Here is a 10,886-nt window from a genome sequence, read left to right on the forward strand (position 1 = left end):
TTGACCATATATGCGAGGGTTAATTTGGGGGCTCTTTATTCTGTCATATTGGTTCATGTGTCTTTTTTATGCCATTACCATCTGTTTTAATTACTATTGCTTTGTAAGATAATTTGAAATCAGGAAGGGTGATGCCTCCAGCTTTGTTCTTCTTGCTCAAGATCCTTTTGACTAATTGGGCTTTTTTGTGGTCCCATATAAACTTTAGAATAATTTTTTTCTATTTCTCTGAAAAATTTCATGGTAATTTTCATAGGGGATTACATTGAATCTAAATATAGGTTTGGGTAGTATGGAAATTTTAACAATATTAATCCTTCCAATCCATAAACATGGATATCTTTAAATTTATTTGTGTGATTTTCAATTTTTTCATAAATATTTTTATTGTAGAGATATTTCACCTCGTTGGTTAAATTTATTTCTAAGTATTTTGTTCTTTTTGATAGCTATAGTAATTGGGATTATTTTCTTAATTTCCTTTTTGGATAATTATTATTAATATATAGAAATGCAACTGATTTTTGTGTGTTGCTTATGTATCCTGAAACTTCACTGAATTAATTTATGTGTTCTAACAGTTTTGGTGGGGGGGTGTTGTCTTTAGTGTTTTCTCTCTCTATATATATATAAATGTCATGTCATCTGTAAACAGAAACAGTTTTACCTCTTTTTCTTAATCTCATAAGTGTTTTATTATTTTTAAAAATTATTTCAGTGTATTTAGGGGTATAAATATAGTTTTGTTACATGGATATATTTTATAGCAGTGAGATCTGGTCTTTTAGTATGCCCATTAGCTAAATTGTATACATTTAGTATACATTGTATCGAGCAGGTAATTTTTTTAATACTTTACAGGCTTCCCTCCCAACTTTGGAGTCTTCAATGTGTATTATTCCACTCTGTATGACTATGTGTAGCCATTGCTTAGCTCCCACTTACAAGTGAAAACATTCAGTATTTGGTTTTCTGTCCCTGAGTTACATCACTTAGATAATGGCTTCCAAAAATATGAAATGTTTAATGAACTTGTGAGTCATCCTTGCACATGGCCATGGCAATCTTCTGTGTATAATTCCAATTTTAGTATGTGTGCTGCTAAAGTGAGTATGGTTTTACTTCTTTCCCTCTAATTTGAATGCCTTTTCTTTTTCCTCTTGCCTAATTACTCTGGATAAGACTTTCAGTACAACATTGAACAAAAGTGGCAAGTGTGGGCAAGTGTCTTGTTTCCAATCTTAGAGAATAATCTTTCAACTTTTTACCCTTGAGTATGATGCTAACACTGAGCCTATCCCATATGGCTTTGGTTATGTTCAGGTACGTTTCTTCTATGCTTAATATATTGAGAATTTTTATCATGAAAGAATGTTGAATTTTGTCATATGCTTTTTTCTGCATCTATTGAGATGATCATATGATTTATATTCTATTTTTAAGTGTGTTGTATTATATTCATAAATTTACGTATGTTGAATTATGCTTGAATCCCAGAGCTAAATCCCACATAATCAGGGTATGTGGTCCTTTTATTGTGTTCTTGAATTCAGATTGCTAGTATTCTATCGAGGATGTTTGCATTTATGTTTATCATCGTTATTGGCCCAGAATTTTTTTTCTGGTCATTTCTTTGCCTGACTTTGGCATTATGAGAATGTTGGCTCATAAAATAAGTTTAGAGGTCTTTCCTCCTCTTTTTGTTATTTCAGTCTTCTCTCTTTTTCTTAGTCTATCTGAGGAGTTGTCAATTTTGTTGGTGTATCCAAAAATAACACTTAGCTTTATTCTTTTTTCTATTCTATTTTATCTATTTATGCTTTAATATTTATTATTTAGTTCTTTCTACTAACTTTGGGTTTAGTTTATTTTTCTCTTTCTCATTCCGGAAGATGAAAAATTAGGTTGTTGTCTGGTATGTTTCTTCTTTATTAATGTAGGCAGTTACTGCTATTAATATAAACTTATCTCATACTACTGTTTTTGCTGCATACTATAAGGTTTGGTATGCTATATTTTCATTTTCATTTGTCTCATGATATTCTCTAATTTCTCTTATGACTTCTTCTTTGAACTATTGGTTTTTGAAGAGTATATTGTTTGATTTCCACATACTTGTGGATTTTTCAGTTTTCCTCTTCCTATTGATTTCTAGTTTCATTTTATAGTGATCAGAAAAGATACTTTAAATCTTCATAAATTTGTAAAGACTTTTTTTTTCTAACATGTAATCTATCCTGGAGAATGTTCCATATGCACTTGAGAAGAATGTGCATTCTGCTGTTGTTGAGTGGAGTGTTCTGTGTATGTCTCTTAAGCCCAGTTGGTTGATAGAGTAGTTCAAGCCTCCTATTTCCTTATTGATTTTCTGTCTGGTTGATCTAGTATTGAAAACAGAGTACTGAAATCTCCTAATATGTTGCATTACCATCATTTTTTCCTTTAATTCTTTCAATGTTTGCTTGAGATATTTGAGTACTCTGTTGTTGGTACATATATATTTATAATTACTATATCTTCCTCATGAATTGACCCTTTTATCATTATATAATGTCTTCTTTGTCTCTTATGAAAGTTTCTGACTTAAATTCTATTTTACCTGATATAAGTATGGACATCCCTGCTCTCTTGAAGTCATCATTTGCATGAACTATCTTTTTTCATCCTTTTCAGCCTATATACATTATATGAAGTATCTAAAGTTGGTCTCTTACAGACAGAAAATAGTTGGATTTTGTGGGGATTTTAAAAATTTGTTCATATATCTTTTGATTAGAGAGTTTAATCCATTTACATTTAAAGTAATTACTGATAAGAAAGCACATTGTTTTCTGTGTGTCTTGTGGTTATATTGTTCCTCTTTTGCTGCCTTTTTTAATATTTCTTTGAATTTTATAGAGATATGATTTGATTCTTTTATCATTTTCTTTTGTTCATCTTCTATTGATATTTTTGTGGTTGTCATGGGGATTACATAAAACATCATACTTTACTTTTAGTCATATACAAAACCTCTACTCCTTTGCATCTCCCTTCCCTGACTTTGTTATCAATGTCATGAATTGCATCTTTTCATATTTGCTAACCATTAACATAGTTAGTTATATTATTCAGCCTTAAAGAAAGATGGAGACATTACCTCTTTCATGTTTACATGGATGGAACATATTTTTCTTAGCAAAGTATCTCAAGAATGGGAAAAAAAGTATCCAATGTACTCAGCCCTACTATGAAACTAATTTATAGCTTTCATGTGAAAGCTATAACCCAATTATAGCCCAAGAATATGGGGAAAGGGAAAGGGAGGAAAGGGGAGAGGGAAGGATGGGTGGAGGGAGGGTGATTGGTGGGACCACACCTATGGTGCATCTTACAAGGGTATATGTGAAACTTACTAAATGTAGAATACAAATGTCTTAACACAACAACTAAGAAAATGCCATGAAGGCTATTTTAACCAGTGTGATGAAAATATGTCAAATTGTATATAAAACAGTGCATGGTGCCCCATGATTGCATTAATGTACACAGCTATGATTTAATAATAATAATAAAAGTTTATTGTTGTAGTTATTTTCTTATGCTTTCATCTTTTAAATTCTATATTTGAATTAAATGATCTATGCATCACAATTACAGTATTACGATTCTTTGTTTATGTATTTCTTTTACTAAAAGGTTTTTTTTTTAATTAAATCATAACTGTATACATTGATATGATCATGGGGCATCATGCACTCGCTTCATAGACCATTTGACACATTTTCATCACAGTGGTTAACATAGCCTTCCTGGCATTATCTCAGTTGCTGTGCCAAAACATTTACATTCTACATTTACCAAGTTTCGCAAGTACCCCTCTAAGATACACCACAGGTATAATCCCACCAATCCCCCTCCCTCTACTCACCACCCCCCTCCCTCCCCTCCTGTTCCCACTTCCCCCTATTGTTAGGTTGTAACTGGGTTATAGCTTTCATGTGAGAGCCCCAGATTAGTTTCATAGTAGGGCTGAGTACATTGGGTACTTTTTCTTCCATTCTTGAGATACTTTACTAAGAAGAATATGTTCCAGCTCCATCCATGTAAACATGAAAGAGGTAAAGTCTCCATCTTTCTTTAAGGCTGCATAATATTCCATGGTGTACATATACCACAATTTATTAATCCATTCGTGGATCGATGGGCACTTGGGCTTTTTCCATGACTTAGCAATTATGAATTGGTCTGCAATAAACATTCTGGTACAAATATATTTGCTATGTTGTGATTTTTGGTCTTCTGGGTATATGCCCAGCAGAGGAATTACAGGATTGAATGGCAGATCTATTTTTAGATCTCTGAGTGTTCTCCATGTATCTTTCCAAAAGGAATGTATTAATTTGCATTCCCACCAGCAGTGCAGAAGTGTTCCCTTTCCTCCACATCCACGCCAACATCTCTGGTCTTGAGATTTTGTGATATAGGCTAGTCTCACTGGAGTTAGATGATATCTCAAAGTAGTTTTGATCTGCATTTCTCTGATGATTAAAGATGATGAGCATTTTTTCATATGTCTGAAGGCCGTGCGCCTGTCTTCTTCAGAGAAGTTTCTCTTCAAATCCCTTGCCCAGCCTGCGATGGGATCCCTTGTTTTTTTCTTGCTGATGCATTTGAGTTCTCTGTGGATTCTGGTTATTAAACCTTTGTCAGAGATATACCCTGCAAATATCTTCTCCCATTCTCAGGGCTGTCTGCTTGCTTTACTTACTGTGTTCTTGGCTGTGCAGAAGCTTTTTAGTTTGATCAAGTTCCAGTAGTGTATTTTTGAAGCTGCTTCAATTGCCCGGGGGGTCCTCCTCATAAAATACTTGTCCAGACCAATTTCTTCAAGGGTTTTCCCTGCACTTTCCTCTACTATTTTTATAGTTTCATGTCTTAAGTTTAAATCTTTAATCCAATGAGAGTCTATCTTAGTTAATGGTGAAAGGTGTGGGTCCAATTTCAGTCTTCTGCGGGTTGCCAGCCAGTTCACCCAGCACCATTTGTTAAATACGAATCTTTTCCCCACTGAATGTTTTTAATTGGCTGGTCAAAGATCAAATAACGGTAAGTAGCTGGATCCATCTCTTGGTTCTCTATTCTGTTCCAGATATCTACTTCTCTGTTTTTGTGCCAATACCATGCTGTTTTGATCACTATCGATTTGTAGTAAAGTCTGAGGTCTGGTAGGGTGATTCCTCCTGTTTTGTTTTTATTTCTGAGTAATGTCTTGGCTATTCGAGGTTTTTTCTGATTCCATATAAAACGAAGTATTGTTTTTTCAAGATCTTTAAAGTATGACAGCGGAGCTTTACTAGGAGTGCGTTGAAATTATATATTGCTTTGGGTAGTATGGACATTTTAATAATGTTGATTCTTCCCAGCCGTGAGCATGGTATGTTTTTCCATTTGTTAACATTTTCAGCTATTTCTTTATTAGAGTTTCATAGTTCTCTTTGTAGAGATCTTTCACGTCTTTTGTTAGGTAAATTCCCAAATATTTCATCTTCTTTGGCACTACTGTGAATGGGATAGAGTCCTTAACTGCTTTTTCAATTTGACTGTTGTTGGTGTATATAAAGGCTACCGATTTATGGATGTTGATTTTGTAACATGAGACGCTGCTGTATTCCTTGATCACTTCTAGGAGTTTTGTAGTAGAGTCCCTAGTGTTTTCCAGATACACAATCATATCATCTGCGAAGAGCAAAAGTTTGATCTCTTCTGACCCTATATGGATACCCTTGATGGCCTTTTCTTCCCTAATTGCAGTGGCTAAAACTTCCATTACAATGTTGAAAAGCAATGGAGACAATGGGCAGCCTTGTCTGGTTCCTGATCTGAGTGGAAATGATTCCAATTTAACTCCATTCAATATGATATTGGCTGTGGGTTTGCTGTAGATGGCCTCTATCAGTTTAAGAAAAGTCCCTTCTAGACCAATTTTCTTGAGTGTTCTGATCATGAAGGGATGCTGGATATTATCAAAAGCTTTTTCTGCATCGATTGAGAGAATCATATAGTCTTTGTTTTTTAATTTGCTTATGTACTGAATTACATTTATAGATTTACGTATATTTACCCCAGCCTTGAGACCCTGGGGTAAAACCAACTTGGACATGATGTATAATTTGTTTGATGTGTTGCTGGATTCTGTTTGTTAGGATCTTGTTGAATATTTTTGCATCTATATTCATTAGTGATATTGGTCTCTAATTTTCTTTTTTTGTTGGGTCTTTTCCTGGTTTGGGGATCAGGGTGATGTTTGCTTCATAGAACGTGTTGGGTAGTCTTCCTTCTTTTTCTACATTTTGGAACAGGTTGAGTAATATAGGTACTAATTCCTCTTTAAAAGTTTGGTAGAATTCTGACGTGAAACCATCTGGTCCCGGGCTTTTCTTTTTAGGGAGGTTTTGTATGGTTGATGCTATTTCCGAACTTGATATGGGCCTGTTCAACATTTCCACGTGATTCTGGCTAAGTCTTGGAAGGTGGCGTGCTTCCAAGTATCGGTCAATTTCCTTCAGATTTTCATATTTGTGAGAATGAAGTTTCTTGTAATATTCATTAAGGATTTTTTGGATTTCTGACGAGTCTGTTGTTATTTCGTCTTTGTTGTTTCTGATTGATGATATTAGAGATTTTACTCTTTTTTTTTCTGATTAGGTTGGCCAGAGGTTTATCTATTTTATTGACCTTTTCAGAAAACCAGCTTTTTGATTTATTGATCTGCTGTATTATTTTTTTGTTTTCAATTTCATTTAATTCTGCTCTAATTTTGGTTATTTCTTTTCTTCTACTGGGTTTGGGGTTGGAATGTTCTTCCTTTTCCAGTTGCTTGAGATGTCCCATTAAGTTGTTAACTTCCTCTCTTTCCGTTCTCTTGAGGAAGGCTTGTAGTGCTATAAATTTCCCTCTTAGAGAAACTCAAGTTGGGAGAAGAGAGACAGAGAGGGCAGGGGTTATTAACTTGGGGCTTAATGGGACAGGATAGGGAGGTTCTGTGAAAGCAAAACCCCTTGAATCTTATATATAAGCATTTGTGGTGCATTTCTCCGCAGCTGTCATCAGATCTGCATTGGGTTTTTGACACAAACAATTTAAGAACCACAGCTGGAGAGTTAGGAAGTGGTGTCCAAGAGAGAGGCCAGTTCTAGACTGGGGTACTCTCCTGCTGTGCTCTGACCAGGTAGTTCTGATAGAAAGTGTCAGATGAGGCCCCGGGGGGGAGACAAGATGGCGGACTGAAGCCAGCTTTCAACAAAGGCTCCCGTCCAGAAGGAGAGTTAAGGGACAGGAATTTAGTAAGTATCCTGGTGGACTTGAGCCTCACCAAGAGAGAAGGCTGAAGAACGCACATCAACACTGCTGAGGCAAGTTGTGATCACAAGGACACAAACAAAAGGTACAAAATCCACCACCAAGCGGACGGGAGACCCCCTCCCCCATGAGACCGGCTCTAGAGCCCCACAATTGAACAAGCGGGCAGAAATTAAAGGCCCTCCCACTACACTCCACGGGAGAGACCTTCTAAAAACTGGACCTACCTCCCCTACTGGGGTGCCGTGGCGTTTGCCGGACATAGGGCTGAATAAAACTTTGGGAATCCTTTGCCGGCAACCCTGAATCCCCGGCGCTCCCCTCCCGCCCACTGAGGTCTGGAGGACTGTGCCCCAGGACTTCGGATCCTTGGGTGATTTCTCAAGGGGAGTGGACAGTCCCCGAGTTGCGACTGGTCAGCATTGACTCTGAGGCGCGCCGAGTGAGGAGAGGGCACCGGGCTGAGGGGGAGTCACGCCTCACGGCACTTCCCTGCGGTGCAGTGCAGCAACCCTCCCCAGGCATACGGGGCCCAAGACTGAATCAGACTCTGGCCTCCCCGCTGAGAGCTGAGAACCCCTACTCTCACTCGGGGTCTGAGGGACTATCCCCCAGGAGTTCGGCTCCTTGGGTGATTTCTCGAGGGGAGTGCACAGTGCCTGAGCTGCGTCAGGTCAGCGCTGACTCTGGGACACGTGAGCGAGGAGAGGGCACTCTGCTGAGGGGAAATCACGCCTTGGCGGCACTTCCCTGCGGTGCAGTGCAGGAGCCCTCCCCGGACCGTAGTATTGCGTGAAACTGAATGAAACTCTAGCTTCCCCGCCCCCCGCCCCACTCCCAATCGGGGTCTGGGGGCTCATCCCCCAAGAGTTCTGATTCTTGGGGGATCTCTTAAGGGGTGTGGACCCAGCACAAACTGCGGCCGCTCAGTGCTGACTCTGGGGCGCGGGACAGAGGAGAAAAGGGTCGCCTGAGTGCCCAAACCAGAGCAGCAGTTCCTGGAGGTAGATCAACAGCCGTTTTTTCTTTAACGGCAGAATGCTCACTTCTGGATATTCTGAGGCCACACCCCCTGTCTCCCTGGGCAACCAGAGGAGGCCACCGGTGACACGGCTCACAAACCCGGAAGCCTCCAGGGCGGGGCCGACCCAGAGAGGTATTCAGACGCAATTCTCCAGCAGCAAAGACGTTTGAACTCAAAACAGCCGGTCTCCTGTAGGCGACGACAGGAACAGAGACAGAACCTCACAAAGCTGTCTGTTCTGTTCTGTTCTGTTAGCAGCATGCATCAGGGACGGGGCTAAGCCTGAGTGAACACCTCCTTCCCATCACCTGCATCAAACACTCAAAGATGTCAGGCCCCATCTCCTCCTGCTAGATAGCGGCAGTCTGCGGGGGCCTGGCAGACTTCCTTGTGATTCAGGCAGGTGCAAACCCCTGGAGTGTCTGTTCACTGCAGGCAACTGGGTTAGCCATCTGCAGAGATACCAGTGACTGGATCCGACAGAGGGGCAAAGTGGGGAAGGAGACGTCAACCTTCCCAGACTGCTCTGTTTGCTGGGTGTCTCCTCCTGACTCCACGCTGCACTGGGGTGAGCTGTGTCAGAGGAGTCACCGGGCCCCTGTGATCCAGTTCCCAGAGACCTCTTGAACCCTTCCACCCGAGACAAGTGCCGATTGAGACAGTTGATTCGGACCTTTTGAACTGGGTTAATAGACTGAGGACTCTTCAGGCGGTGCCCTGGGTGTGCGATTGTAGGAAGGTTTGATTCTCCTTTTCCAACTGGGGCCAGAGGTTGGCAGGCGGGGTGACTTAATTGCTGATTTTTCCACACAGCTGAGACTTCAAGCCAGAGTAGAAGTTGCAATAGGATCGAACAGAAACCAGCTGAAAACAAGACAGAACCACTTTGCTCCACCACACCAGACAGGGCCCCAGTTTCTCAGGACACAACACTGTACGGGCCCTCGATAAAACCCCAGGGGAAAAACCAAAGGGAGTAAACCATGGGGCGGAATCAGCGGAAAAACTCTGGTAACATGAATAACCAGAATAGATCAACCCCCCCAAGAAAAGATACGGCAGATGTGATTGAAGATCCCATTCATAAACAACTGGCTGAGATGTCAGAAATCGAATTCAGAATTTGGTTTGCAGACAAGATTAATAAAATGGAATTAGGAATTCGAGGAGAAATTCAAAAATTGTTTCAAGAATTTAACGAATTTAAAGACAAAACCACCAAAGACTTAGACACACTGAAACAAGAACTTACAGCCCTCAAAGATATGAAAAATACAGTAGAACACCTCAGTAACAGAATGGAGCAAGCAGAAGAAAGGATTTCTGACATTGAAGATAAAGTCTTCGAACGCTCCCAATCTCTCAAAGAGGAAGAGAAATGGAGAGCAAAAACGGATCACTCACTCAGAGAGCTCTCAGATAATTCGAAAAAAAACAACATAAGGGTTATAAGAATTTCGGAGAATGATGAAGTGGCTGCCAAGGACACAGAGGCCCTTCTACATGAAATTATGAAAGAAAATTTTCCAGACATGCCTAGAGAATCTGAAATTCAGATAGCAGAAAGCTTCAGAACCCCAGCACGATTCAACCCCAATAAGCCATCTCCCAGACATATCATAATTAGCTTCACTAAAGTTAACATGAAAGAGAAGATTCTCAAAGCAGCCCGGCGAAAGAAAACTATAACGTACAAAGGTAAGAATATTAGAATAACTGCAGATCTCTCTGCTGAAACTTTTCAAGCAAGAAGAGGCTGGTCATCAACTTTTAATCTCCTAAAGCAAAAAAACTTTCAACCCAGGATCTTGTATCCAGCTAAACTGAGTTTCATCTATGATGGAGAAATTAAATACTTCAATGACATTCATATGTTGAAAAAATTTGCCATAAGTAAACCAGCTCTTCAGGATGTTCTCAGACCTATCCTCCACAATGACCAACCCAATCTTATACCACAAAAGTAAACTCACTCAGAAACTTTGGATCAAACTCCAACTTCCACACTGGCGAAAGGATTAAAAATGTCCACTTGACCTTTGAAAAACTCGATACCCAAAATTCCACCAGACTTATCAATGCTCTCCATCAATGTGAATGGCTTAAACTGTCCTCTAAAGAGGCATAGGTTAGCTGACTGGATACAAAAACTCAAGCCAGATATTTGTTGCATACAAGAGTCACATCTCAACTTAAAAGACAAATACAGACTCAGGGTGAAAATATGGTCATCCATATTTCAGGCAAATGGTAATCAGAAAAAAGCAGGTGTTGCAATTTTATTTGCAGATACAGTAGGCTTTAAACCATCAAAAGTAAGGAAGGACAAGAATGGTCACTTCATATTTGTTAAGGGTAATACTCAATATGACGAGATCTCAATTATTAATATCTATGCACCCAACCAGAATGCACCTCAATTTATAAGAGAAACTCTAACAGACATGAGTAACTTGATTTCCTCCAGCTCCATAATCGTCGGAGATTTCAACACTCCCTTGGCAGTGTTGGATCGATCCTC

At 39.4% G+C, this 10,886-nt stretch overlaps 1 non-coding gene across 1 annotated transcript; it reads right to left on the reverse strand.

Moving 5' to 3' along the window:
* Positions 1-1,008: 1,008 nt before the first annotated feature.
* On the reverse strand, positions 1,009-1,114 carry LOC128578776 (U6 spliceosomal RNA). The gene has a single exon (XR_008377903.1). It is a non-coding gene; the product is annotated as a U6 spliceosomal RNA (small nuclear RNA).
* Between the last annotated feature and the right edge of the window lie 9,772 nt (positions 1,115-10,886).

This window comes from Nycticebus coucang, chromosome X (genome assembly GCF_027406575.1).
Source record: "Nycticebus coucang isolate mNycCou1 chromosome X, mNycCou1.pri, whole genome shotgun sequence".
Lineage (NCBI taxonomy): Eukaryota > Metazoa > Chordata > Mammalia > Primates > Lorisidae > Nycticebus > Nycticebus coucang.